At 54.1% G+C, this 27,366-nt stretch overlaps 1 protein-coding gene across 11 annotated transcripts in view; it reads left to right on the plus strand.

Annotated features, from left to right (window-relative positions):
• ADCY7 (adenylate cyclase 7) overlaps positions 1–27,366 on the plus strand; it is a 72,444-nt gene that overhangs the window by 14,809 nt on the left and 30,269 nt on the right. For 2 of the 11 annotated variants that reach the window (XM_034940128.3, XM_063597982.1), the window contains exon 1: positions 6,014–6,130. The exons of 3 other annotated variants lie outside the window; for them this stretch is intronic. The gene's annotated coding sequence lies outside the window, so the exon portion shown is untranslated. Of the gene's footprint in view, positions 1–5,773; positions 6,131–13,601; positions 13,647–16,852; positions 19,163–27,366 lie in introns of those variants that run through there. 6 more of the 11 variants (XM_003819811.5, XM_008973215.5, XM_057300007.2 and 3 more) reach the window with 6 other exon arrangements.

A 27,366-nucleotide genomic window follows, 5' to 3' on the forward strand; every position in this document is an offset into this window, starting at 1 on the left:
TAGGTCAGGATTTCAGGCTGAGCTGGGTGCTTCTGGCTGGGGTTCTCTGATGAGGTTGCAATCAAGCTGCCTGTCAAGCTGCAGTCATCTGAAGGCTTGACTGGGGCTGGAGCGTCTGCCTCCAAGGCGGCTTTGTCACATGCAGGGTGGGTTGGTGCTGGCTGCTGGCGGGAGGCCTCCGTTCCTCGAACACAGATCCCTCCTTGGGGCTGCTTGAGTGTCCTCGAGCCATGGTGTCTGGCTTCCCCTAGAGGGAGAGATCCAAAGGAAAGCTGAGTGGAAGCTTCTGAGATCTTTCATGATCTCAGAAGCCGCATATTGTGGTTTCCACGATATTTTATTGGTCACGCAGGTGGTGTGGGAGGGGACCATTCACAGACATGAGTGCCAGGGGATAAGGGTCACTGGAGGCTGACTGCCACTTTGGCAAAGATGGCCCCAGTGGCTCGTAGCTCACACCTACTGCCAAGTGAATGAGAACACTTTCCCACAGTCCCAACAAAAGTCCCGGAAGTGAATTTCACAGGACCACCTGAGTCTCACACCCATTCCTCCATATACGCTAGTTGTGAGTCCACCCCTGCAGGGCTGGTTCCCCATAGGAACAGGGAGCTGTTACCAAAAGTGGACATGACATCCTCTATGGAGAGGTCTATGGCATTGTGGCCTAGAGGAGGTGATGGTGGGGCACTGGGGAAGGCTTCCTGGTAGAGGCGGCACCTGTACCTGGCGGGATGGGTAGCATTTTGAGCATTCCAGGGACACTAAGGCCTGAGCAAAGAAATGGAAGAGTCAGGCAGCTGGGTAGCAGGTGGAGGCAGACAAGGATGGAAAAGTGAGTTGGGCCAGGTGGGGGTCTCTGAGAGGCAGGAGGAGGAGGCAGGACTTGCCTCTGGAGGCACAGGCAAGCCATGGAAGGTGTTTGAAGGAGGGGCAGGCACGTCGCAGAGCCTAGGGATTTAGGGTTTAGAGCGGGGAGAACGCCTGGCTGGCCTCCTCCCTGCTGGCTTGCACCCAGCACCCACCATGTGCCTTGTCAGCATTTCTCACAGCCCCTCACAGGCTCCCAGCAGAGTGGGCCACATCTCCTGACTTTACAGAGGGACTCCCTGAGCCACCAGGGTCCCCTAGCTCCGCCAAAGTCTCTCCCTGGAGCCCCTGACTCCAGAGCTCTCAGACAGGAATAATAGCAGGACCTTCCTGAAGGCTCCTCTTCATCCTGCCAGGATGATAGGCGCGGTTGGCGACAAGTGGCCAGCCCGATTGCTCAGACCCTCCCAGGGCTCCTCCCGGTGCCGTGAACCCCCGACCTTAGGGGAAGGAAGAGGTGACTGTGGCATGGACAGTGGTTTTTGTTCTCATATCCCCTGGCCCCTACAGAGACGTGCCCAGAGTTCCAAGCCCACTGGGTGCTGGGGCTTTCCTTCCCCCAGTAAGGGCTCGACATCTGGGTTTGTGTGGCAGGGCCAAGCTGTTTGCTCAGCACTCAGTGTTATTTGTCCCTTGGCTGACTGACAGCTTGACTGTCTGCTTCGTTTTGGCTGCAGTTTGAGTCTCTCCTACTGACTGTTTCATGGCCTCATCTTGAGCCCCCATTGTTGCCCAGGGTAGGAGGTCCTTCTCCCCTAAACTCTGGGCCACATATGCCTGGACCCTGCTGGGTACTTCTCCTCAGATCTCTTTTTTTTTTTTTTTTTTTGAGACAGGGTCTCACTTTGTCACCCAGGCTGGAGTGCAGTGGTGTGATCTCAGCTTACTGCAACCTTTGCTTCCTAGGCTCAAGTGATCCTCCCACCTCAGCCTCCCGAGTAGCTGGGATTCAGGTGCCCGCCACAATGCCTGGCTAATTTTTGTATTCCTCCCACCTCAGCCTCCTGCGTAGCTGGGATTCAGGCGCCCGCCCTCAAGCCCGGCTAATTTTTGTATTTTTATTAGAGACGGGGTTTCACCATGTTGGCCAGGCTGGTCTCGAACTCCTGGCCTCAAGTGATCCACCCTCCTCAGCCTCCCAAAGTACTGGGATTACAGGTGTGAGCCACCATGCCCTGCCGGCTTCTCCCCAGAGCTTTATGCCATGCCTTTGGTGGGCACCTCTTACCTCCTCCCAGCCTAGGAACTTGCATGAAAGGGAACTATGTCCAAGTCAGTTTTGTGTCCCTAGCACCAGGGAAGAGGATGGGGGTTGCTGAGAGGGACAGGAAAGGATTGGGGTTGTGCTGTGTGCCCTGGCGCCTCTACCGAGCAGAAACCAGCCTTCCCTGTCTGCTGCTGTGAAAGCCCAAGGTTGCCCTTCTTTGGGGGAGTTGAAAGAAAGCGGGTGTTTGTTCAGCAGACTTGGGAGCACTGTGTGCCAGGGCTGGGAGATCTTGGGTGAGGGTACCCACCATGCTCATTACCTTGTAATGAGGTTAGGGGTAGCCTGTCCCTATGGAAGCTTGTCCTTGTTCCCAGGGAGGGTCAGGAGCATGGGTTGTGAAGTCAGGTAGATCTGAGCTTGAATCCTGGCTCTGCCTTTTCATAGCTGTGTGTGCTTGGGCCAGCAATGTGGTGTCTCTGAGCCTTGGTGCCTTCCTCTACGGAGGGATGATAGCAGGGCCTTCCTCAGTGGGGCTGCCAGGGAGTGCCATGAGGCTGTGTGTGTAAAGTCTTGGGTGATGCCTGTGTGGATCCCAGGGAGAATTGACCTGTGTGTGCTCAGATCCTGCCTGCCGGGACCTCCTAGACAGCGTGAGGGGTGGGGTGTCAAGTGGTGGCTGGTGGCTGCGGCTGCGGGGAGCAGCTGGTTTGAGGCAGTGCTGAGGCTGCAGCAGGGAAGAGACTCACCGCCACATCTTCCAAGGAGAAAGCTGGGAGGGCGGCCTGGGAGGGCAGGAGGTATTGCTCAGTGGGACAGGAACCTTGATTATCAAACGGCAGGGTTTACTGTGCCCCTCTCATTATCAAACTGCAGGGTTTGTTATCATACAGCCTCTGCTGTACGGCCAGTTTATCTTCACACACTCCCTGCTCTATGGCCAGTGCTGGAAAGCCCAGGGCCCCATAAGCTCCCAGCAGGCAGTGGGGAACCCCCCCTCCTGTGTCCAGGCATCTACATGTGTCCTCTCCAAGCTGCCCCTTTTCTCAAGCCGAGATCATCTTGCAGAAATGTTGGTCAGGGTGGGTCGCTCCCCACCTGCCATTCCCCTGGACTTGCCCTGCCTCCTATGCCCCTTCCCCTTGGCCCCCGATATCTCCCCCAGCGGCTCCATCTCCACGCCGCGCTTTCCTCAGGGTTTGAGCATGTGTCTCATCAGCCTCTCGCCCACTGGGCCAGGTCAGATCTGTTCTTTTTCCTGAATCTACTGAGCATCCAGCACCATGCCCTCCTGCATACGCAAACGGGTATCCCTCAATACCCATTTAAAAATGGACGGGTAATTTACATACAGGCAAGTGCACAAACCTTCAATGTACAGGGTAATGAGTGTACTTAGGCACTCGCCTGTATAACCAGCACCCACAGGGAGATTTAGAACCTCCTCAGCCCCCAGAAGTTTCCTGTGTGCCCCTTTCCAATCAGCGGCCTCCCTAGAGGCAACCGCTGTCTTGCTGTCTGTCACTGTAGATTAGTTTCTTCATTTCTGAAGTTTCATACAAATGGAAATGTGCTGAATGTGTCTTTTGTGGGTGGGTCTTTCACTGTCCTTGCCATCTTGGATATTCATTCATGTTGTGTGTTAGCAGTGATCTGTTCCTTTTTACTGCTGAGTAATTTTCTGTTGTGTGAATATATGAAAATTTGTTTATCCATTTACTCATTGCAGGATGTTTGGGTTTGCAGTTTGACTGTTAGGATGAAAGCTTCTCTGAACACTTGGATAGAAGTCATTTGTGGACACATGTACTCATTTCTTTTGGGTAAATACCTGAGATTGAATTGCTGAGTCATTGGGGAAGCATATGGTTTGCTTGCGTCCACACTGCCAGGCAGTTTTCATCATGGTGGCTCCATTTTACATTCCCACTAGCAGTACATGAGAGTGAAGAGCTGCTTCTCCTCCTTGTCAACACTTGGTATTTTCATTTTAATTTTAGCTATTCTAGTGGTACAGTGGAATCTCTATATGGTTTTAATTTGCTGGTGGCTAATGGTGTTGATTGTCTTTTTCATGTGCTTATTGGTCATTTTGGCATCCTCTTTGTTGAAGTACCTGTGTAAGTCTCTTGTTCATCTTTTAATTGGGCCATTTGTCTTTTTCTTATTGGTTTGTGGGATATCTTTTTTTTTTTTTTTTTTTTTCTGAGACAGAGTCTCACTCTGTTGCCCAGGCTGGAGTGCAGTGGTGTGATCTCGGCTCACTGCAACCTCCGCCTCCCAGGTTCAAGCGATTCTCCTGCCTCAGCCTCCCAAGTAGCTGGGATTACAGGCTCATGCCACCACACCTGGCTAATTTTTGTGCTTTTAGTAGAAACGGGATTTTGCCATGTTAGCCAGGCTGGTTTCGAACTCCTGACATCAGGTGATCCGCCCACCTCAGCCTCCCAAAGTGCTGGGATTACAGGCATGAGCCACCGTGCCCAGCCTGGGAGATCTTTATATATGCTAGGGAGGAGTCTTTTGTCAGTCATATAGGATGTGACTTTCTCCTAGTCAGTGGCTTGTCTTTCCCCTCTCTTGATGATGATGATGTCTATTCCTTCTCTGCTCTGGGACATTTGCTAGGGAGACATTTGCTGATAGGAGGGCGACCCTGATGGGGAGGATCCCCTGAGGTCTCCCACTCCCTCCTGTGGCCTCTGGAGCAGCCTGGAACCCTGTGTGAGTCCTATGCCTGTCTCCACCAGATGGCAGACCTTAGATCACCTGCTAGTTCCCTGCATGGGGCCTGGCACAGAGACAGCACCTAACATGTTCAGTTCCACCTGATCAGTATGTGTGGGATGTCTACTCTGTGACCGGCTGGGGCTGGACGCTGGGGACACAGCTGTTGACATTACAGCTGCCCTCCCATCTCTGCCCTCCTCAAGGATATAACCTAGGAAAGACAGACCAGCAACCAGTGGTCACAGCACAGAGGTGCTGTGATGGAGGAAGGTGCAGGGGCTAGAAGACCAGAAGAGGGGTGTCTGACCCTGGATGTGGGAGGTGGAGGAGGTACACCCTTGCTTTGAGGAGCTCGTAATCCCAGGATGCCAGTCACATGCTCAGAAGGGCTCCCTGAGGACCAGGTGCTGCTGTGGCCAGCGGGCTGGAGGCCTCCCCCTCTGTTTTGGGAGTCTCCACTCTCTCCTCTTAGCCTCTCCTGATCTGCTCCCTTGCCACTGAGCGCCCCATGATCCCAGTGGGGAAACTGAGGCCTGGCATAGCAGAAGGGGTGCTGGGGTTTGATTCCCAGCCTCATCGTGCCCTGGGATGTTGGGGCTCTCCAGGGACTCTGATTTTGGAATAGGAGCCCCAAGGATGGGCCTGCCCCTGCCCTGCTCCCAGCATGGGAGCGTAGGTGAGATGGAGAGGCAGTGGGCTGGGCTGGAAGATCTTTGACCTCTCCTGGGCCCCTCTCAGAGGTGGACGGGGCCACCTTACTACATAGATAGGGAAATTGAGTCCCAGGAAGGCGCGGGGGGCCTGTCTGTGAGCGTCAGAGCCCGCAGGAGGCTCAGGCCAGGCCGCTAATTGCTAATTGCTCACTAAGGATGCATTTGCTTCCCACTTTGAACAGTTGTCTTGGGGCTTCTAATGGAGGTTTTTGGTGCTTGTTTTATTATTATTATTATTTTTTCAAAATTGTTCCAGCTTCAAGCTTCAAATTTCCATGAAGTCATTGGAGCCCGACAGCTCCCAGGCCTGGCAGCTCCCAGGCTGCAGAGAGCAGCACTGTGGCTGGGGGAGGGGGCCCTGCACACCCCGAGAGGCTGGGCTGTGGGCTGTGCCTTAGCCTTGCTGCCGCCGCCGCCGCCGCCGCCGCCGCCGCCGCCGCCGCCGCTGCCGGAGCAGGAAGTGGTGGGTCCCAGATGTGACTCACTCTCATTAGGTAGCGTGGAAGGAGCCTTCGGATGGGTGAGCCTGGGCGCGTCTGAGGAAGGGCAGGCGGGGGCCGGGCCACCTCCCTGCAGACCCTGGCCGGCTGCTGGGGCCCGGGAGGAGAGCCAGGTAAAAGCGGGGTATGGGGATGGAGTGTCACCAGTCCTAGTGGCTTGAGCCCCAGGGGATGGGGCTGGACAGTGGGTGGGAAGCAGCTCACCCGGCAGCCTGGCCTGGGAGTGCACTGGGCAGGGTCTGGGCTGGGGGAGTAGGAGGCTCCGTGAGCCTACTGGGCAGATGGCTGGGAGAGGCGGCCCCTCAACAGGGGACCAGAGGCGACTTGTCACTGGCTTTTCCCAGCCTGACAAGAAAGTGCGGTTGTGACCACAATGTTGTACATGTGGCCCGTTCCATCTGGAATTCTAGGAACCACAGACTCTCAAATGTCCACACTCCTTCTCGAGGGTGTAATTTTACATTTACAAGCACACATGACTTTTCTCAATGAAAGGAAACATTGGCGAGGGAAGGCCAATTCAACTAATTTTATGAAATTATAAAACAAAAAACAAACAAAACCTCTGAAAGGGGTGCATACCTGAGGGTCAGGAAACCAAGATGCCTCCAAAAAGCAGACTGGTTTCCCTTTCCCTGCAATGCCTCTCCTCCATCCCCCAGGGACCGCATGGGCCATCTGGAGTGGGTCTTTCTGGAGCTTTCTATGCATTCATCTAAACATGTATGCACAGAGGGTGAGGCAGTTGCCTCTTCTCTGTGTCATCACATCAGGGTCAAGGGCAGGGACATCTGTGGCTGGGGGCTTCCTCCCTGGACAGCCATTGCTGGAGAGGAGAAGGGAGGGCCGGGAGGGGGAAGCCAAGGGCCTGGAGGTAGGGGCCAGGCCAGGCCACCTACGACAGGGGCCCTGGGTCCAAGGCCTGGACGGGCAGCCAGTGTGGGCTGGATGTGTCTGGAAGGGCTGTGTGACCGTGGGCCTTCACTAGCATCACCATCGTGCAGATGGAGGCTGTGAGGGGTGGACTCAACACCAGTATTTCTCGGAGTGAGGACCGGGCTGCCCAGGGAATCACAGGGTGTTCTAGCCTGTGTGTGGAAGGACATGTTTAAAATCTAAGTATTTGTCTTGGGGAAAAAAAAATCTGTAAATAGGACATTGCCATTGTGACATCATGACTGTATTATTGTCTTAGACGAGGCCAAAGGAGACATAAAAGTGACAAGCCAGCCAATTTGAGAGGAAGTGCCAAGTGCCAGCCCTGCAGGAAGTGCAGGAGGCTGAGGGGGCTGCAGCTCAGGAAGGCGTTTGCTGCACAGCCTTCGCTTCCCACCCGGTTGTCTGTCTTCCCACCTCCAGAGGCCCTGGGTTCCCAAGGTTTACCTGCAGCTCCTGGTGCAGAGTGTGGGGGAGGGGAGGCTCTCAGATTGTTCCAGATTCTGTGGCCCTCAGAAGGGCAGGTGTGAACTTTGTGGAGGTAGCGGCTCCGGTGGTATTTTCTTTCTTTCTTATTTTTATTTATTATTATTTTTTGAGATGGAGTCTCTGTCTGTTGCCCAGGCTGGAGTGCAGTAGTGACCCTCTTGGGTCACTGTAACCTTTGCCTCCTGGGCTTAAGCCGTCCTCCTCCCTCAGCCTCCTGAGTCGCTGGGACTACAGTTACCGCACCACCACACCTAGCTAATTTTTGTATTTTTAGTAAAGTAAAGACGGGGTTTCACCATGGTGGCCAGGCTGGTCTCGAACTCCTGACCTCAAATGATCCATCCACCTCGACCTCCCAAAGTGCTGGGATTATAGGTGTGAGCCACCACCCCCAGCCTCTTTTTTTTTTTTTAAGACAGGATCTCACTCTGTCACCCATGCTGGAGTGCAGTGGAGTGGTCATAGCTCACTGCAACCTTGAACTCATGAGCTCAGGCAATCTTACCGCCTCAGCCTTCTAAAGTGCTGGGATTACAAGCATGAGCCCCACGCCCAGCCTTCTAGTGCTGTTTTCATGAAAGAAGCAGCTGTTTACTAGCAGCTGTTTTCCGGGTGATGAGGGTGAAGCTGGTATTGCAGAACCTCTTTGCCAGGAGTAGGTCTGGGAGGTTTGCTTGAGGGCATGGAGGTTGGTGTAGGGAGAGCTCAGGAAGTAGAAATTGGGCTGGAGTGTGGCCTCTGGACAGGCCACAGGAGAGTCTCAAAAGGAGAAAAGATCCCAGCACTTTGGGAGGCCAAGGTGGGCAGATCACTTGAGCCCAGGAGTTCGAGACCAGCCTGGGCAACATGGCGAAACCCCGTCTCTAGAAAAAATACAAAAATTAGCTGGGTGTGGTGGCGTGTGCCTGTGGTCCCAGCTACTTGGGAGGCTAAGGCAGGAGGATCCTTTGAGCCCAGGAGTTGGAGGCTGTAGTGAGCCATGACTGTGCCACTGCACTCCATCCAGCCTGGGTGACGGAATGAGACCCTGTCTCAAAATAAATAAATTTTTCAAAAGAGACAAAAGTCCGACTCGATGGTTGCACTGGGGACATGCACCCCACTCTACAGTTTATAGCTACTGATTTGACCCATTCCCCACCTCCTCCACCGCTCCATATGGTAGGTGCCGTTCACCTCCAGTTTACAGAGGAGACAGGGCCCAGAGGGGCTGTCTATCCTGAATCACCCAGCAGATTGGTCCCCAGGCATCCAGTTGTGCCCACCACAGTGTGGTCTGCTGCCACATTTGAGCCTGGAGTCCGGGCCAGGACACTCTGTCTTTGGCGAGATCAGATGGGGCAAAGCTGAGAATAGGGGCTCTGGTTGGTGCTGAGGGATTCGTGGGGGTGGTCCTTACTGGGAAGATGAGGAATTGGGCTCCTGTGAGGGCCTCCCCTACCCCGCCCTGTGCCTGGACTTCGCTGGGCCCACTGCGGAGAGAAGGGGTAGGACGAGGCCTTCTGCGTGGCTGGGCCAGGGTGGGCTGTCTCACGTGCTTTCCTGGATGTGTGGTTGGGTCATGCCTTAGCCAGGAGGTAGGTGGTTTGTCCACTCCCTGTCATTGCAAGGGTCACAGAGGTGGCTGGGTGGCCTGACCCTCAGCACCGCTCCTTGCCTCCCTCCTGCTGTCCTGGAGGAAGAGGATGTGGACTTGTTCATACTGAGGTGACACAGCATCCTCTCTCCTACCTCTCCCACTGCCCAGGGAGAGAGCAGCGCTTAACTCTGCTGGAGAAAGTTCCAGGCCTTTGAGGGAGCATGCAGAGTAGGTCACAGTGGATGCCTGTATCAGAGCAGCCCATTCTAGCCTTTCATGGGGTGGGAGGGAGGCATTTACTACTTTTAAAAGACACGTGTGGCCAGGCACCGTGGTTCACACCTGCAGTCCCAGCACTTTGGGAGGCTGAAGTGGGCGGATCACTTGAGCTCAAGAGTTTGAGACCAGCCTAGGCAACATGGCACAACCCCAACTCTAGGAAAAAATTACAAATATTAGCCAGTATGGTGGTGCATGCCTGTAGTCCCAGCTACGCAGGAGGATTGCTTGAGCCCAGGAGGTGGAGGCTGCAGTGAGCTGAGATCATGCCACTGTACTCCACTCTGGGTAATAGAGCAAGACCCTGTCTCAGATAGATAGATAGATAGATAGATAGATAGATAGATAGATAGATAGATAGATAGATAGACAGACAAACAGATAGATAGACACATGTAGCCAAGAGCTGGAAGTTAGTTGGAACTGGAGAATGAGACCACATCTGAACACCAGCCAGAGAAGCAGGGGTCTTCCAGAGGTTATCCGGTCCAGCCCCCCGCCTCCAGGCAGAACTGGACTGTGCTCTGGTCCGGCGGCACGGGTTCCAGCTCTGTTCTGCCTCCTCCCAACAGCGTGTGAGATGAGCAAGGGATGGAGCCTGTTTCTTGCACCTGTGAAATGGGGTTGGTAAAGGTACCCCCTGCATCAGGTGGTTGTAAAGATTAAATGAGCTGATGCACACTCTGCGCCTGGCATAGCGGAGGCGCTACCTAAGTGGAAGTGTGCGTCACTGTCAGTGTCGTGAGGCTCTCGTCTGCCTTGTCCTGCCTTGGGTGGGAGATTGGACCTCCCTGGGGGAGCCTGGGTGGTGCAGGCGGGCAGGGCTGAGCTGAGCAGCCTCCCTGTCACCTACATCCCTTGGACTAATCATTTTCTTTCTGTTCCTCAGTTTCCTTATCTGTAAAACAGGGCTGATGGCAGTGCTCAGGTAGGTTAATGGGAGGGCTAGCTGGGTGAAAACCCTTCCCAGGCACCTGACACTGGTGTGCCCAGGCTGAGAGGTTGCCACGCAGTGGCTGGAGCCCCTCCAGCTGTGTGTGCCGGGGATCCTGCCAGCCCCCTCATCTGTGCAGTGGCCCCCTCCCCACCAAGGACAGTAGCATGGTGTCACCCGGCTTGCCATAGGCATCTGGCCTGACCTGCTACTGCACACGGATTTCTCAACTGGCCACATCATGGCTAGGGCATTGCCCAACCCTGAGTGCAGACCTGCTTGGCCGAAGCACCCTCCGTTCCCTGCTCTCCCCTGGAAGCCTGGAAGCCTTTCTAGAAGGGACCAGTGTTGGGGTGGAGAAGGGTTGGGCGGTGAGTCTGGGACCAGAGCTCCGTTCCTCTTTGGTGGCCTTTTTCCTTGGAATACCTAGGACCGTGCTTTCCTGCCGCCACCTGCTCTCTCATTTTTTATTTTGACAGGGTCTGGCTCTGTTGCCCAGGCTGGGGTGCAGTCGCCTGATCATAGCTCACAGCAGCCTCGACCTCCTGGGCTCAAGAGATCCTCCCACCTTCACCTCCCAAAGTGCTGGGGTTACAGGCATGAGCCACCACACCCGGCCTGTCCTCTTTGATGGGCCAATTTCACAGGCATTTTCTGAGCACAGCACAGCCCAGTGCTGCCGAGATGAACCTGAGCAGACTCTGTGTTAGGATGGGGTGGGGACGGCTGACCTTGGGCCTGGGAGAAGGTCCTCCCTGTTCTAGAGCACAGCCATCTGGTCAGTTTCTCCTGGCTTGTGAGGCCCTCCCAGACCGGGCCTGACTTCCCTCCCGACTCCCGCCACTTGTCACCGTTATCCACTCTGGGCCAGCCCCCCCTGACGTTTTCACTCCCAGCTTGGCTATCTCCTGCCCCTTTCCCGCCCTTGGCCCCCACAGTTCCCGCTGCCTGGGGTGTTCTCCCCAACTGCTGCTTGGCTGTGTCCTCCAGGTGAGGGCCTCCTTCAGGGGTCCTCCAGCATGGGGAGAAGAGGGGACCCAGCCGGCTCTGCTCCTGAGCTGTTCACTCAGCTGCCTCCCCGACCCCCTTGGCCTTGCTTTGAGCCCCTGTCTTGCTGTGGCTGGGGCCCAAGGGACGCCGGGATACCCTCTTCTCGCCATCCTCTCTTTATGTCCCTGTTTCCCCCACCACCGCTGACCACTGGAAGGGTGAACCCACGACTGGGCCTGAGGGAAAGGGAAGCCAAGGGAGGTCTTTGGTGCAGGTACCCCCGTTTCCAGTTGTGTTTCCTGGCCCCAGGCGCTGCCCATTCTTGCCTCCTCCCAGGGTATCAGGACATGCTGGAGGTGATGGGGCAGAAGGAATGGCCATGACCCTCAGACACAGGCCTGTCCCCTGGGGAGGAGCTCATGTCCTTGGAAGGCAGAAGGTACCTGCAGTGGGTGATGCCACCACCCGCCTTCTAGGGCCCGGATCCCTGGAGGCCGCTGGACCCAGGGCACCCTGATCGGGGTGCTTTGTCTTCCAGGCCCCAGGCTCTTCCTGCCCTCCAGGGTGCCCTTCCTGCCCCTGTAACTGGCCAGCTTTCCTCATGCTGGCCTCTGAAACAACTCAGTCACACTGCCTCGGGCGCAGCTGACTGAGATCATTGCTTCCTGGAGTCACCGACTGGCTGGGCAGGGAGAAGCCTAGCACCCTGGGATGCAGCTGCTCTGCACAGATGGGGAAACTGAGGCCCTGGGAGCTCTGCAGCCTTGGGGCTGGTGTGTCTTCCTGGTGGGAGCTATGTTGGAATTGCAGGCCCTGCCCCATTCACAAGCACATCCCTTGGCCTCACTCATGGGAGGGATGTGGACTGGGGGCCAGTCTTGTGGGCTTGTCTTGGTCCTGCTGCTGTTCTTGGGAGTCTGGGTCTCCCTCCTCCTGGGCATCTCCTTGCTGGAGCAGGGGTCCAGGGTGCTGGGGTAGGCTGGGATGAGACCTCCTTCTGTGTGTGTGCGCATCTGGCTCCTGGGCCCCCAGGCCTGTCTCCGGTACCCCATCTGGCTGGGAGGAGGAGCCCTTTTAAGCTGTCTGAAGGAGCTATTTTAAGGGGGGCCTGGGCTAATGGGAAGTGGCCTCTTTTGATATACCCAGACTCCCTGGAGACACTGCTCCATCCCCTGGGGGCAGGGACCAGCACTTCTGTATCCCTTTGTCAGGCTCAGCTCTCCTGGGCATGGGTACAAGAGTAGAGCTGCCCTTTGGGGGCAGGCAGGAAGTGAGGCTGAGACCCTGGTACTGAAGTGTGTCCCCAGTGCCTGTTTATGTCACGATTTCTCAGGCTGCTCACCCTGGTGTCTGGAGCTGACTGGGGTGGCCCTGGGTGATGGTACTTGCTGTGTGCCCACATCTACGTGAAGCCCCTGAGAACCGGTATTGTTACCAGTCCATTCTGTGGGTTAGGAAACTGAGGCCCAGAGAGGTTCAGGAACATGCCCAAGGTCACACAGCTCCTCCAAGGTGGAGCTGAGATTCACGGCCTGCTGTTGGATCTCAGAGCTTGTGCTCCCAACCACCATGCTTTCCTGCCTTCCCCTTCTGCCCTGCCCTGGCATTTCTTTTCCTCACTTGGCTCATTTATGACAATCTGCCCTCCTCCTGGCATGAGCTCCTCAGGGGACCCATGCCTGTCCTGTGTGTTGTAGCAGCAGCAGTGCCTGCACCTGCTGCAGGCAGGAGCTCAGTGGCACTTGGCAGATGGGGGTCTGGTGGCACCAACATGTGGCCTCTTTCCTGGTGGCAGGATGGGCCCCTTTCCATGTGCAGTGGGGGTTTCTGAGGTTTTATAGCTATGAGGTCATGTCACTGCTAGAATAGGCCATGGAGCGAAGAGAAGGGTTTCATCCCCATTGCTCAGGTGAGAAACTGAGTCCTGAGAGGCAGGTCACCTGCCAGAGCTCATGCAGTTGGGACTGGGGATTCCAGGGTTGGGGCCCAGTCCTTAGCTGCCAGTTCAGTGCTGGCTGTACCCCCCAGTCTGTGGAGTATGGGGTTTGATGTCCCCGTGTACCAGGCAGGGTTAGATCCTGGGAGCTGGGTAGTGCATGGCTGGACGTGCAGCCAGGTAGTGACAGGTCAGGGTGGCCTGTGCTTCTGTGGGAGGTGCAGGCCCTGGGGAAGCTAAGGAACAAGGCCAGACTGGGAGGGGACCAGGCAGCCTTCCTGGAAGAGGTGGCAGCTCAGGTTGGCCCTGAAGGGCGGGCAGGAGTTCGCCAGGCAGAAGGCATTTGGAGGTGAGGAGGTGGGCGTGTTTTTAGATTGCCGGAGCTGGAGATGAAAGGGTGGGGCTTGTTTGGGGAACCGAAATCAGCCAAATCACGCAGCCACAGAGGAGGCCAGGGAAGCTCTAGAGGCGTTTTTTGGCCAAGGGGTGAGCAGAGATCGGGCTTGGTGTTTTGGGGGGTCCTGGGTAGGTGTGGGAGGCGTGGTTGCGGGGGCCATGGGGCTCCTGTGGCGTGAGACACCATCACAGTGACCTCCTGTGCCCAATAGCTCCGTAAGGGCAGGGTTTGTGGAAGGAAGGAGTGAGTGACCGGGAATGGGGTCTTGGGCTCCAGGGACAGCCATGGCGAGGGCTCTTCTGTGTGGGTGCAGGTCCGGAAGCTGGGGCTGTGGTTGGTGGGGGAGGCTGGGTGGGGCTGCTTCCCCTGCAGAAGGGCTCTTCCGGGCTCTTGGCGCGGTTTCACGAGGCAGTCCCCTCTGTGTCTCTCGTGCCCCCTAGGCCTGGATCGGGTTCTCAGGAAGCCTCGGGGAAGTGAGGGTCTTAGCGCCTTGGTTTGGGGCTGGGCACTTTGCGAGCTGGTGTCATGGAGGCCAAACTGGGGGCCTCCGGGCCAGGTGGTGGCTTCAGGCTTGCCGTTGGGACAGGAGGCCAGGCTAGGCAGTGACGCCTCACTGAGCTCCATGGGTGGCACGCTGAGCTCTGGGTGGGAGAGGCCTCTCCCACTGACCTCTCTGTGACTGGCTTCTCTGCTGGTTTGAGTGGGAAGGGACCTCAGAGACCCTGGAGGCCTTTCCTGCCCTGGAGGAGTCAGGCCCAGAGAGGGTGAAGAATTGCCTGAGTCACACAGCTGGTGACAGGGAGAGCCGGGACTGTACCTTACATCACCTGACATTCAGCCCAGGGCTCTATTCCCTGCACTGTGGCAGATGGGGAAACTAAGGCAGGTGGGCCACTCCTCTGCATTCCATGGGAGAGGCAGGAAATTCGACAGGAGCCCTTTGCCGGGTTGGCACTTGGAGCTGTTTTCCTGCTTGCTTTTCCCCAGGGCAAGGTGCTTCCCAGCTGAAAACTGCCTAGGGAGGGTGCTGTTGAGACCATGAGCACCTGAGAGCCCTGCTCTTTCACTCAGGCCTCTCCTCTCACCTCCACCTGGGAGGCTAAGCTCAGGGTAGGTGTCCTGGCCCACAGGCAGGTGCATGGGCTGGTCCCCCCAGCACCTGCAACCTTCTTGTGTGCAGCTAGCCCAACCTGGGGTCAGGTGGAGGTGGGTAAGTGGGGCCGCCAGCATTAAAGAGCTTCATAGGCTGTCAATTAAGGGGAGGCTAGTGGGCTCTACAGGCCACAGCTACCCAGGGAGCCTTCTTAAGGGAGGAGTTCCTAGGTGGGTCTCAGAGACTCCAAAGTCAGCATTTCCCAAAGGAGGTTCATTAGGGATTCAGTGCAAAAAGAGTCTCATTAACAAAAGGATGGGGAAATGTTCAGCTGTGTTTAATTCAGCAGGCTTCTTTCCTGCAGGACTTGTCAGAGCCTTTAATTTGCTAATGTGTATGGGGAATCTTTAAATGGGGAAGAGGAGAATGTTGAGCTCAGCACCACCTGTGACCAGAAATGGCTGTGGATGTGTGTGGCTGCACATATGTAGCTTTTCATGTTCCTGCTTTTGGGCAGAATGCACCTCAGGAAATGCAGATAGAGAGTTAATCTGCACTGGGCCTTGGAGAGGGGCAGGCCTGGGTTCGAATCCTAGGTCTACTGTTTCCTAGCAGGTGGTCTTTGGGCTTGGAGGTTAAGGTCCCAGAGTCAGTTGCCCTGGCTAGAAATGGAGCGAGAGCACCCCCACCCACTGCCCTTGGGTAGCCCAGCCCATTCATGGTTCTCTGCAGGTTCTCAGAGGAGGCAGCCAGCCAGGTGGTTTTTGGCCCAGTTTGTCTCCCAGCTGGGCTCAGAGGTCGCAGAGCTTGTCTTGAGGCCTGGGTACTGTGCCGTCTCCTGCCAGCAAGCCTGGAAGGCTTGGGCCGAGGACCCGACTCTGCCTGGGATGTCACCTGTGAGCTCCCTCCAGCTCAGACCAACATCACCACCTCCCTCTGACCTGGGTTGGGTGGGACGGCCGCTCCCTTGAGGCCCAAGTAGGCCCTACATGGAGGGGTCAGCCCACACTGCCACTCATGGCCCTGGAAAGCCGGCCTGAGTTGCTGACCAATGTTCTCTCTACCTCCCAGAGGCTGGGCACTCACAGGCCAGAGTAGGGGCCGGGCCTCCTCACCCCCAGTGCTGCTGGCTCATGGCAGGGTTGAGGGGAGGGGACAGGTGCCGGGCCCTCTCACTTCTGCACCCCATGGCCCTTTCTGACATCTTGGTGATGCATGCCATCTAGACTGGGGCGTTTTGAGCCAGGGGTGGCTCAGTACACTGCTTGCATCACCCCCAACTGAATCCTTTCAAAATCCTGTGGGGTAGGACTGTTATTCTCCTTTTGTTAAAATGAGGAAACTGAGGCACAGAGAGTCTGTTGGGTCATGTAATGTATTATTTCTTTTAATATTTAATTTATGAATGAGTGAGATGGAGTCTTGCTCTGTTTCTCAGGCTGGAGTGCGGTGGCACAATCGTCACTCGCTGCAGCCTTGACCTGAACTCAGGAGGTCCTCCTGCCTCAGCCTCCCAAGTTTGCTGGCTCTACAGGCACGTACCACTGTGCCTGGCTTAGTTTTAAAATTTTTTTAGAGATAGCATCTCACTATGTTGCCCAGGCTGATCTTGAACTTTTGGTCTGAAGCAGTCCTCCTGCCTCGGCCTCCTGAATAGCTGACATCACAGGCATGAGCCAATGTACCTGGCTAGGTCATGCAATTTAGGTGTGATGGGCCTGGGATTCATTTTTCCTATTACACATTTTTTTTTTTTTAGTCACATAAGCAACACACTGACAATAGGAATAGAAACTGAAAATGAGAAGTGGGATTTATCCACTCTGTGAAATCAACAGTTTTGGTTTTTCTGTGTCCTGGTTCCATCCTTATTTGTTCCAGGCATTGCCATGTGGATTTTTCACGGGATACCCTGTGACATTAGTTTCAAGTGGCCTCAGGCTTTTTGACAGCTGCATAGTATTCCATTGTAAGGTTGTATCATAATTTATTTCACCAGTTCATGACTGATAGGTATATTATTTTCAATCTTTTGTTATTACAAATAATGCTTCAATGACTAATCTTGTACTTATGTCATTTTATACTTGTGACAATGTTTGTACGATACATTACTCAAAGTGGATTTGGTAGGTCAAAAAGCAAATATGTCCTTCAGTGACTTTGTTAGGTATCATTAAACTACCTTCACTGGGGGTTGTACTGACTCACATTCCTGCCCAGGAGGGAATGTGAGTGACTGTTTCCAACACAGACTTATGAGACTTATGAAATGCTTTGATCTTTGCCCATCAGATAGGTAAAAATGGTTTTCCATGCTAGTTTTGTTTTTGTTTTAAAGATGGGGATTTTGCTATGTTACCCAGGCTGGACTCAAACTTCTGGGCTCAAGTGATCCGCCTGCCTCAGCCTCCCAAGTAGCTGGGACTATAGGTGCATCCCATTGTGCCTGGCTACCATGGTAGATTTTTTTTTTTTTTGAGGCGGAGTCTTGCTCTGTCGCCCAGGCTGGAGTGCAGTGGCACAATTTCAGCTCACTGCAAGCTCTCCCTCCCAGGTTCACGCCATTATCCTGCCTCAGCCTCCTGAGTAGCTGGGACTACAGGCGCCTGCCACCACGCCCAGCTAATTTTTTGTATTTTTAGTAGAGATGGGGTTTCACCGTGTTAGCCAGGATGGTCTTGATCTCCTGACCTCATGATCCGCCCACCTCGGCCTCCCAAAGTGCTGGGATTACAGGCTTGAGCCACCGTGCCCGGCCTACCATGGTAGTTTTAATTTGTGTTTCATTATGAGTGTGGTCAGCTTCCTTCCAAATGCAATGGGTTGGTTGTGGGTTGCTTTTTTTTTTTTTTTTTTTTTTTTTGAGACAGAGCTTCACTCTGTCACCGAGGCTGGTTTACAGGCATGATCTTGGCTCACTGCAATCTCCGCCTCCTGAGTTCAAGCGATTCTCGTGCCCCAGCCTCCCAAGTAGCTGGGATTATAAGCATGCACCTCCACACCTGGCTAGTTTTTGTATTTTTTAATAGAAATGGGGTTTCACCATGTTGCTCAGGCTGGTCTCGAACTCCTGGCCTCATGTGATCTGCCTGACTCAGCCTACCTAAGTGCCAAGATTGCAGGCGTGAGCCACCATGCCTGGCCCTTCCAAATGTTTAACAGTCATTTAGATTGCCTTTTCTATGAACTTTCTCTTCCTAGTCTTCTCCCATTTTTCTATTGGGCTATTGGTCTTCTTTTTTATTTGTGGGAGCTCTTTACATATGAAGGAGATTAGCTCCTTGTGATATGAATCACAAATGTTTCCCTAATCTGTCACGTGTCTTTTGATTGTGCTTTTGGTAATTTTTACCATGTATATTTTGTTTTATCATGTAACTGAACTTATCGGTCTTTTCTTTATGGCTTTTGGGTTTTGTGTCAGGATAAAAAGGCCATATTCACTACAGCATCATATGAGAATTCTCCCATAGTTTCTTGCTCTCTTTGGAAATAATCCTGGTATAAGTTGTGAATCCAGCTTGCTTGCTGTCTTGTGGATGCTGCCTTTCTAAACAGAATACTAGCAGCCCAAGAGTTAAGACTCAAATGCACATCCTTCCTGTCCCCTTCAGGACAGTGGTTACTCTGGGTTGCATCTGTCCATGGGCCTGTGAAATGGATCTCTCTCTCTCTCTCTTTTTTTTTTTTTTTTTTGGCAGAGCCTCACTCTGTTGCCCAGGCTGGAGTACAGTGGTGCAATCCCATCTCACTGCAACCTCTGCCTCCCGAGTTCAAGTGATTCTCATGCCTCAGCCTTGCGAGTAGCTGGGACTATAGGCACGCACCACCACCTTGGGCTCATTTTTCTATTTTTAGTGGAGACAGGGTTTCACCATGTTGGCCAGGCTGGTCTCGAACTCCTGGCCTCAAGCTATCTACCTGCCTTGGCCTCCCAAAGTGCTGGGATTACAGGTGCGAGCCACCGTGCCAGGTCTGTGGAGCTCTTCTTGTACCTCCCAGCCCCATTCATGTCTTGCTGTCACTGCTGGACCCACTGTCAGGGTGGGGCCCTAGGCAATGTGGGAAGTCAGCCAGCACCCTCTTGTCCTGGGCAGGACGAGAACCACGTGAGGTCCCCCATGGCCAGCTGGACTTCCCGTTTCTGTTCTTCCTTATCAAGGGAAAAGGGATCAGAAATCTGTTAAATGTGGGTGTGAAAGTGTTTCCCTTCTGAAGGGGGAAGCTAGTGAGGGCAGTGCTTAAAGAAATGAATCACTAATTGAATTTCAAGCAAGAGTGAGGAAAAAGTAGGGCTATTTCTCCAACAGGAGAGCCTGGTTGATTGCTTAGTCAGTTGATAAACACTGTTGCCTGAACACCCGCTGTGTGCAGAGACCTAGCAGATACCCTGGTTGGGGCAGTGCTAAGGATTCTGCCTTCTGGGAGCTCATTTCCTGAGCAGAATTTCCTCTTGGTACCTGGCCTGGCACCTGGTGCACAGAAGGCATGAGTGCACATCTGCTGAAGGTATGCATGGACGAACTCTCCCTGGGCAGTCACTAACTAGCATTAGAATGGGCATGAGACATAGTGGACCTGGATTCATTACCATTGGCAGCTGGAGCCTTGGGGGTGCATTTTAAAGGGGAGATTGATCAGGGTAATGCTTAACCAAATGAATGAAGTGGAGGGGAGGATTTCAGGAACAAATAACACTTTTTTTTTCCTTTTTTTGTGTGTCTCTGGCAGTTTTTGGTATCAAGATGATGCTGGCCTCATAGAATGAGTTAGGGAGGAGTCCCTTTTCCTCAATTTTTTTGAATAGTTTCTGTGGGAATGGTACTAGCTCTTCTTCGTACATCTGGTAGAATTCGGCTGTGAATCCATCAGGTCCTGGCCTTTTATTGGTAGGCTATTTATTACTAATTCAATTTAGGAGCTCATTATTGATCTGTTCATGGAATCAGTTTCTTCCTGGCTCAGTCATGGGAGGATTGTGTGTCCAGGAATTTATCCATCTCTTAGGTTTTCTAGTTTTTGTGTGTAGAGGTGTTTGTAGTAGTTTCTGATGGTTGTTTTTTATTTCTGTGGGGTCATTAGTAACATTCCTTTAGTCATTTCTAATTGTGTTTATCTGGATCTTTTTTCTTCTTTATTAGTTTAGCTAGTGGCCTATTTTATTAATTTTTTCAAAAAAAAAAAACTCCTGGATTCGTTGATCTTTTGAATGGTTTTTTGTGTCTTGATTTTCTTCAGTTCAGCTCTGATTTTTGTCATTTCTTGTCTTCTGCTAGGCTTGGGGTTGATTTGTTTTTGCTTCTCTAGTTCTTTCAGTTGTGAAGTTAGGTTGTTAATTTGAGATCTTTCTAAGTTTTTGATTAGGACATTTAGTGCTATGAATTTCCCTCTTAACACTACCCTAGCTGTGTCCCAAAGAATCAAAGAACAACTTTCTACCCATCCCTAGAAGTAGCTCTCTGGGGCCAGGTGAGAACATCAGCCTTTTCCCTCAGTTTTTCTCCAGTCCCCTATCCTTTTCATTAACTGATTCAGCCTCCACCCCCAGCCCAGTCCCAACTAGGCCAGAGCTGGCCTCAGAGGTCTGACACAGCCCCTCCTTTGCAAGAGGGGAAACTAAGGCACAGGTCAGGCAAGAGACTTGTTTAGGGTCACAGAGCAGGTTGGTGGCTAAGCTGGGACTGGAATGCAGGTTTCTGGTCCCCAAGACTGATCAGCAGCCTGTGCCCTGGGAGTGGGAACAGAGTCAGCCTGGGGGTGCTTGGGGGCTATGGAGGGGGAGCAGGGTTGGCTGGGGGCTCATGCCGTTGGGGAATTTCAGTCTTTGCCCCTGCTTGGCAACTTTGCAGGCTGTCAGGAGATGCGGTGGGGGGCCTGGGTGGGGGCCTGCCCACTCTGCACCTGCCTCTCCCTGGACCCCATGGTTGGGCTCTGGCCCTGCAGGGCTTCCTCTGACACTAAGCGTGCCTTCTTGGCCATTTGCCAATTTGTCCTGCAAGCTTGGCCTGTTGGACATCATGACCTGTGCAGACAACCTGTTTATCAGCACCCCCAGTTTACTGATGAGGAAACTGAGGCCAGAGTGTGCAGGCGACTGCTATTCACAGGCCATTGGTAGCAGAGCTGGGATTGGGTGCAGGCATCCTCCCAGAGGCCAAGCGTAGCTGGGAGAGGTGTGCTGTGGCAGGTAAGGCAGGTGCGGCAGGTGCAGCAGGTGCTTCCCGATCTTGAGGGAGGCCCTTTCTTCATCTGCCCTCATCCTTTGGCTGTGGCGCCCTCCTCCCTCACCCATGCCACTCTGCGTGCTTCCCCACCCTGGGCCTGGTGCAGGATTCTGGCTGGCTACCCTGCTCGGCCATTCACGTCACAGGTGTTTGCCAGGACCAGCTGCGGGACACACACACAGATCCCACCACGACAGTTTGGCAAGTCAGGGGCCGGGATGTTGGACCCACACTGGGAAGGCCTCTTGGTACGGGAGGTGCCTGGGAGAGCAGGGCATGGGGGCCACAGGGCTCTGGGGACAGGGAGGGCTGGGCTTGGGGGGATGGGACCTTGAATACCAGCAACATTGAATCCCTGGGTCCCACGAGGTTTCCTGGGGGCCTCTTAGGTCAGGCTTGCACTGGGCAGAGCAGCTGCTGGCTTCATGGAGCTCAGGGTCTCTTGAGAGAGTTCGCGTTAATATGAGATTCCCTTGGCAAATGAAAAATCTGCCTGAGACCCAGCCTACCAGGGGAGCCGAGAGCCGGCAGGCCCGGGGGGAGCGAGACGGAGCATGCAGGTTTTTTGTCTGCAGCTGCGTGGCGTCCCAGGCAGGGTGTGGGCCCAGGGGCCTGAGCGGGGCCTCTTCCCTGGAGGCTTCCATGCGCCCCTCACTCCAAGGTCCCCACTTCCCCTTTTTGAGGCCAACAGGGCCCCAAAGCAGCCCTGAGCCTGCTGAGGCTCGGCCGGAGGAAGCCAGGCTGTGGTTTCTGCCAACAGTGGCCGGGTGAGGAAGTGGGTGTCCTGTCTGCATCTGTGAAAGCTGGGGGTTTCTAGAACATACTCCCTGCAAGGGCTGTGGTTGTGCTGGGGACGCTGCCAGATCAGCTGGACTGGGGAAGGATTTTCCGAGCACCCAGGGACCTGGCCCTGCAGTTGCAGTATGGAGTCCCAGCCTCTTGCTTCCAGCAGGTCTTCTGGCTGGAGAACCTGGACCCAGCCAGCCAGTATTTGATAAGGAGACCACAGTCCTGCCTTAGTTGCAGGGAAGGGATAAGAGGGTGTGTGTGGGGTTGCTCAGCAGGCTTCCTGGAGGAGGAGGCCATCCTGGAGTTCGCTGGCCTGAACTTGCTCCTGCAAGGCAGAGGGAAGTAATTCGATGGGGTCCCCTGAGCTCCCCACCTCTTGGTCATAGCTCTGTCCTGGGCCTTGTTTGTGGGGAAGAGGTTGGTGTTTTGGGATATTATGGGATTTCTGGATGCCAGCCCCATGAGGGTGATAGGGACCCCGGATATCCTGTGTTTAAATCCCAGCTTTTTTTTTTTTTTTCCAGACAGGATTCTGCTCTATCACCCAGGCAGGAGTGCAGTGGCATGATCATAGTTCAGTGAATGCAGCCTTGACCTCCTGGGTTCAAGCAATTCTCCTGCCTCAGCCTCTCAAGTAGCTTGGACTACAAGTGTATGCCACCAAGCCTGGCTAATTAAAAAAAATAAACAACTTTTTATAGAGATGGGGTCTCATTATATTGCCCAGGCTGGTCTTAAACTCCTGAACTCCTGGCTGGGGCTGGGCTGTGGAGCCTGGAAAGTGTGATGGAGGGATGAGCGGGGCTGTCCCCTCCAAGACCCAGCTCCTTTCTGGAGGACTGGCTATGTCTGCAGGGGCACACTCTTACCTCTGTGCTGACTGAGACCCTTCCAGTTGACTCTGAACCCACTGAGGGGCCACGGGTGCTTCTTAGACGCAACAAACTGGGTCCAGAAGCCCGATGTGGACTTTGAGACTCTTGGTTGCGAGTGACAGAAGCTCAAACTGGCTGAAGCTGAAAGGGGCATTGCTTGTCCCATGTGGTTAAATATCTAGAGGTTGCGTAAGCTTCAGGCACAGCTGGCTCCTGTGACCCCAGGAGGTGTTGCCAGGCCCCTGTCTTGTGCCAGTTCTCCATGTTGGTGTCAGTTTCAGGTGGGCTCTCTCCTTGTGGTGGCTCGGGTGTCTGCTGACAGTGCCAGGTCACCGACAAAAGAGAACGCCTCTTTCCCTGGGTCAGCAGAAGTCCAAAGAGAGCCTTCACTTCCCAGGCCTGTGGCATTAGGGCTTGAGAGGGACTTTGCTGATTGGCCACACCGGGGTCATGTGGCCCCTGAACCAGGGTACTGAGGGTCGGGAGAAGGGACATTGCACAGCAGAAGCATGAAATACCCTCCTCCCATGTGGACACCTTCCCCACAGGGGAGTCCCCTCTTCTTTAAAATGGGGCTGCTCACCCTGCTTTACCACTGGGGTGGTCGTGAGGTGAGAATAAGTAAGGGACCCCTTGGGACTGCAGTCTCCTCAGGAAGAGGGGACGTGATACCTCTGCTCTTGGTGGCTTTGGAGTTCAGACAGGACCCATGTGGTGTGGGTGAGGGAGTGACAGGGAGGCAGGGCTTGGCTTGAGCTAAGGGAGGACTCAGGGCCAGAAAAAGTGCCCAGTGATGGAGGAGACTGCCCTGAGAGGTGGTGAGCCCCCCGTCATGGAGGTGTGCAAGCTAACAGCAGGGTTGTTTGTTAGCAAGCAGGTGTGCAAGCTAACAGCAGGGTCATTCAATCCGGGAGCCCTGGATTGGATGTGTCTTAGACATGGCAGAAGGATTCCTTTATCCAGGGCCTTGTGGGGAGGCCCTCCCTGTTGCCAACTGAGTCGAGGGCTGGTGGAAGAACTGGTGATTGGACAGGAGGCCTTGAAAACTTCCCGGGCAGGGGGTGCCTCTAGGTCTGGCTTTGGCGGGGTGGCTCCTAGGGAGGAGCTGGCCTGGGGACATGCCACTGGTGGTGGGTTCCTGGGCCCCCTCTGGATATGTGATCAGTGAGTTCATTCCCCCCAGGCCTCACGGTGCCCGGCTTGTTCCAGGAGCTGGCCAAGGTCCCTGGATGGACCGAAGTCCTTGTGCCCATGTTGTCCACTGTCCACCTGCCCCTGCCTGCCGTTGCCCAGAAAGTGGCCTAATGAGTTCCTTGAGAGGCGTGTTTACCAGGCCTGTGTTCCCACGGGCCCTTGGGACTCTCTCAGCTGGTTCCTCCCTTTCCTCGTGGTGGCCCAGCCTGGCTTTGTGTGCCTGGAGCGGGTGTGTCCACACACTCTCACACTTGCACTTTCATGCACGTGTCTGGCCGCCTCAGCTCTGGTTTGGGGGCTTTGCCTGGGAGATGGAGCAGTTGTGGGGAGTGGCCTCAGCCCTCTGGTGTTTGGAGCTTCTCAGCCTGGCTGTCCTGGTGCACTGGTGTTTGGCAGCAGGCCAGGGGTCAGGTGGGGTTGCTGTTTGTGTGCTGTGGCATCTGGCTGAGTCCCCCGGGATGTCAGTGGGCAAGCCTGGGCTGAGGAGCCCTGGTTTGGGAGCTGGCAGACCTGGGTTTGCATCCCAGCCTATCTGTCCACCAGCTCCAGCAGTGTGATCTTAGGCAACCACTCTGCCTCTCTGGGCTCAGTTCTGCATCTGTGAGACGGTGGTGCCACCTTGGCCTTTGCCGGTTGTGAAGATGAGAGTGAATGTGTGTGCAGGTGCCGGGGGTGACAGGAACTGCTGCTGTTATTACTGCAAAGGGCTATTTTGGGGTGAGGGGTGCTGAATTGAATGTGTCTCAGGCAGGGACCTTATCTTGTTTGGCAACCCCCACAGCACAGGGTTGGATGTATATGGTTAGCACACAGTAAATGCCTCTTGTGGAATACAGACTGATTAGTTTAGATTTAGAGGTTGTAAACTAGTGGGCTGCAATCATTGAAAAATTTGAAATCAGCTGCCAACATTTAAAAATCAGCATTTCACGTAGAAATCAGATTTGTAGCCTGTCTGAGCACTTTGGGCACTTTGACAGCTCTTGGCCACATCCCTGAAGGGTTGCCCCTCGTTGAACAGGTGCCAAGGCCTGTAGACACCTGCCCAGGCACTGAAGGGGATGGGGCCCCCAGCAAATGACCCCTTCCTCCTTCCCCAAATATGTGGTTTTACCATTTTGTTCCTGGTGTGTGGTGATGGAATAGGAACTTCCAGAGGAAATAGAGCCTGAGGTGGCTCCTGGAATTGAGGTGGCCCCAGGGATCTCATACTAGCAGGTGCTGGTTGGGGGGCTTCCCTTAGACTTGGGGACCCTGGATATCCTGCTTTTTGCCTTTGGGGGCTGGGGGCTCACCTGGCCACCTTCCCTCCGCTGGACCAGCTGTCCTTTGAAGCTTCTGCTGGCGGCTGGCCATTTGTGCCCTGTGACTGCTCTGAGCTGTCCAGTGTCTCACAGCCTCCCTGCCCTCTGCCTCTGGCCCTGTCCTGGTTCCAATCTGAGGCAGGCTTGGAGGACACTGGGGGCCTGGACTCTTGGTCCAGGGTTGCCCCCTTCACGCAAGGTTCCTGCTGGGAATATGGCAGCTGTCCCCAAGTCCCCATTGCTGTGTGAGGGACTGCACAGTTTTGGTAATTTTCCTTCCTTTGGAGACTGATGGGGATCCCTGGGGGGAGAGAGCCCAGACTAGCACACAGGAGATACAAAGGCTGGCAGGCGTAGGTGTGATTCACAAGCCTTTTTGGAATCAATGAATATGCTAAGGAATGAATGGTGCTGGGGAAAGAAGGAACCCATATGGGCTGAGCATGGCAGGTGTGGGGTCAGCTCACAGTGTTGTCACAAAGGGGCCACTGTGTCCCTCTCTGAGACTCAGCTCCCTTTTCTGTGAAGCACGGCTTGCAGACATCTGAAATTTGTGTCAGTGGGCTATTTAAAAAAATAAACAAGATTTTTGCTGGGTACAGTGGCTCATGCCTGAAAGCTTAACACTTCGGAGGCTGAGGAGGGTAGATTGCTTGAGCTTAGGAGTCCAAGACTAGCCTGGGCAACATGGCAAAACCCCATCTCTACAAAAAATACATGGCCCACTGCAGCCTAAGTCTCCCCAGGCTCAGGTAATTCTCCCACCTCAGCCTCCTGCGTAGCTGAGGTCCCAGCTACGCAGGAGGCTGAGGTGGGAGGATTGCCTGAGCCCTGGGAGGTTGAGGCTGCAGCGGGCTATGATCACACCACTTCACTCCAGCCTGGGTGACAGAGTGACACCCCATCTCAAAAAAAAAAAAAAAAAAAAAGAAAGAAAAAGAAAGAAAATGCAGTTTTATGTGGAGCTTACTGTAACACAGATGCAGGGGGCTACCCTGGCTGAAGCAGGCATGAGGGCCTGAGCCTATGCCCCCCCACCTTCCCTTCCCATTGGGGGCCTGATGCATGTCCCCAAATCTCAGGGCTCCTAGGATCACAGCTTGGAACCCTCTGTGCCTGGAGGCATGAGACTCACTGGAAAATGAAGTGAATGTGGTGATTGCACCAGGACCATGGGGACAGAGCAGAGCCTGGAAACAGACACCATCTGTGTGTGATCACCTGACTTATGACAGAGGCGGCTCCACTGAAATTCAGAGAGAGGATGGCCGGTTCACTGAACACTGCTGGGATAATTCAATATCCATATGGAAAAAAGAAGTGAACCTTGATCCCTACCTCACACCATACCCAGAGTGAATCGAAATGGATCAGAGACCTTTGTGTGAAAGCAAAACAGTGAAACATGCAGAGCAGAGCTGGCCTGTAGAAGCTTCTGTGATGATAGACATGCTCTGTTTATCTGTGCTGTCCAGTACAGCAGCTGCATGTAGCCATTGGGTATTTGATTTTTTTTTTTTTTTGAGATGGAGTCTCACTCTGTTGCCCAGGCTGGATGCAATGGCATGATCTCAGCTCACTGCAACATTTGCCTCCCAGGTTCAAGCCATTCTCCTGCCTCAGCTTCCCGAGTAGCTGGGATTACAGGCACACGTCACCATGTCCGGCTAATTTTTGTATTTTTAGTGGAGAGGGGGTTTTACCACGTGGGCCAGGCTGGTCTCGAACTCCTGACCTCAGGTGATCTGCCTGCCTCGACCTCTCAAAGTGCTGGGATTACAGGCATGAGCCACCATGCCTGGCTGGCTGTTGAGTATTTGAAATGTGGCTAGTGTGACTGAGGGACTGAATTTCTAATTTTATTTTAAATTAATTTAAATTTAATTTAAAATAGTGGCTGGGCATGGTGGCTCATGCCTGTAATCCCAGCACTTTGGGAGGCTGAGGCAGGAGGATTACTTGAGCCCACGAGTTCAAAACCACCCTGGGCAGCAGGGGGAGACCCCCATCTCTACAAAAGAGAATTTAAAAATTAGCTGCACACCTGTAGTCCCAGCTACTTAGCAGGCTGAGGTGGGAGAATCACTTGAGCCCGGGAGTTTGAGGCTGCAGTGAGCTATGATCGTGCCACTGCACTCCAGCCTGGGCAACAGAGTGAGGCCCTGTCTTGAAAAAAGAAAAAAAGCAGCCACATGTGGCTAGTGGCTACTGTCTTGGACAGTGCAGTTCTAGAAGACACAGGGGACTAACTTTACGACAACAGGATATAAAAGTTAGGTTAGGGTTAAGATGGATAAATCAGACTCGGTGCTGTGAGGCCTGGGCCC

The sequence above is a fragment of the Pan paniscus genome, chromosome 18 (genome assembly GCF_029289425.2).
Source record: "Pan paniscus chromosome 18, NHGRI_mPanPan1-v2.0_pri, whole genome shotgun sequence".
Taxonomy (NCBI): Eukaryota; Metazoa; Chordata; class Mammalia; order Primates; family Hominidae; genus Pan; species Pan paniscus.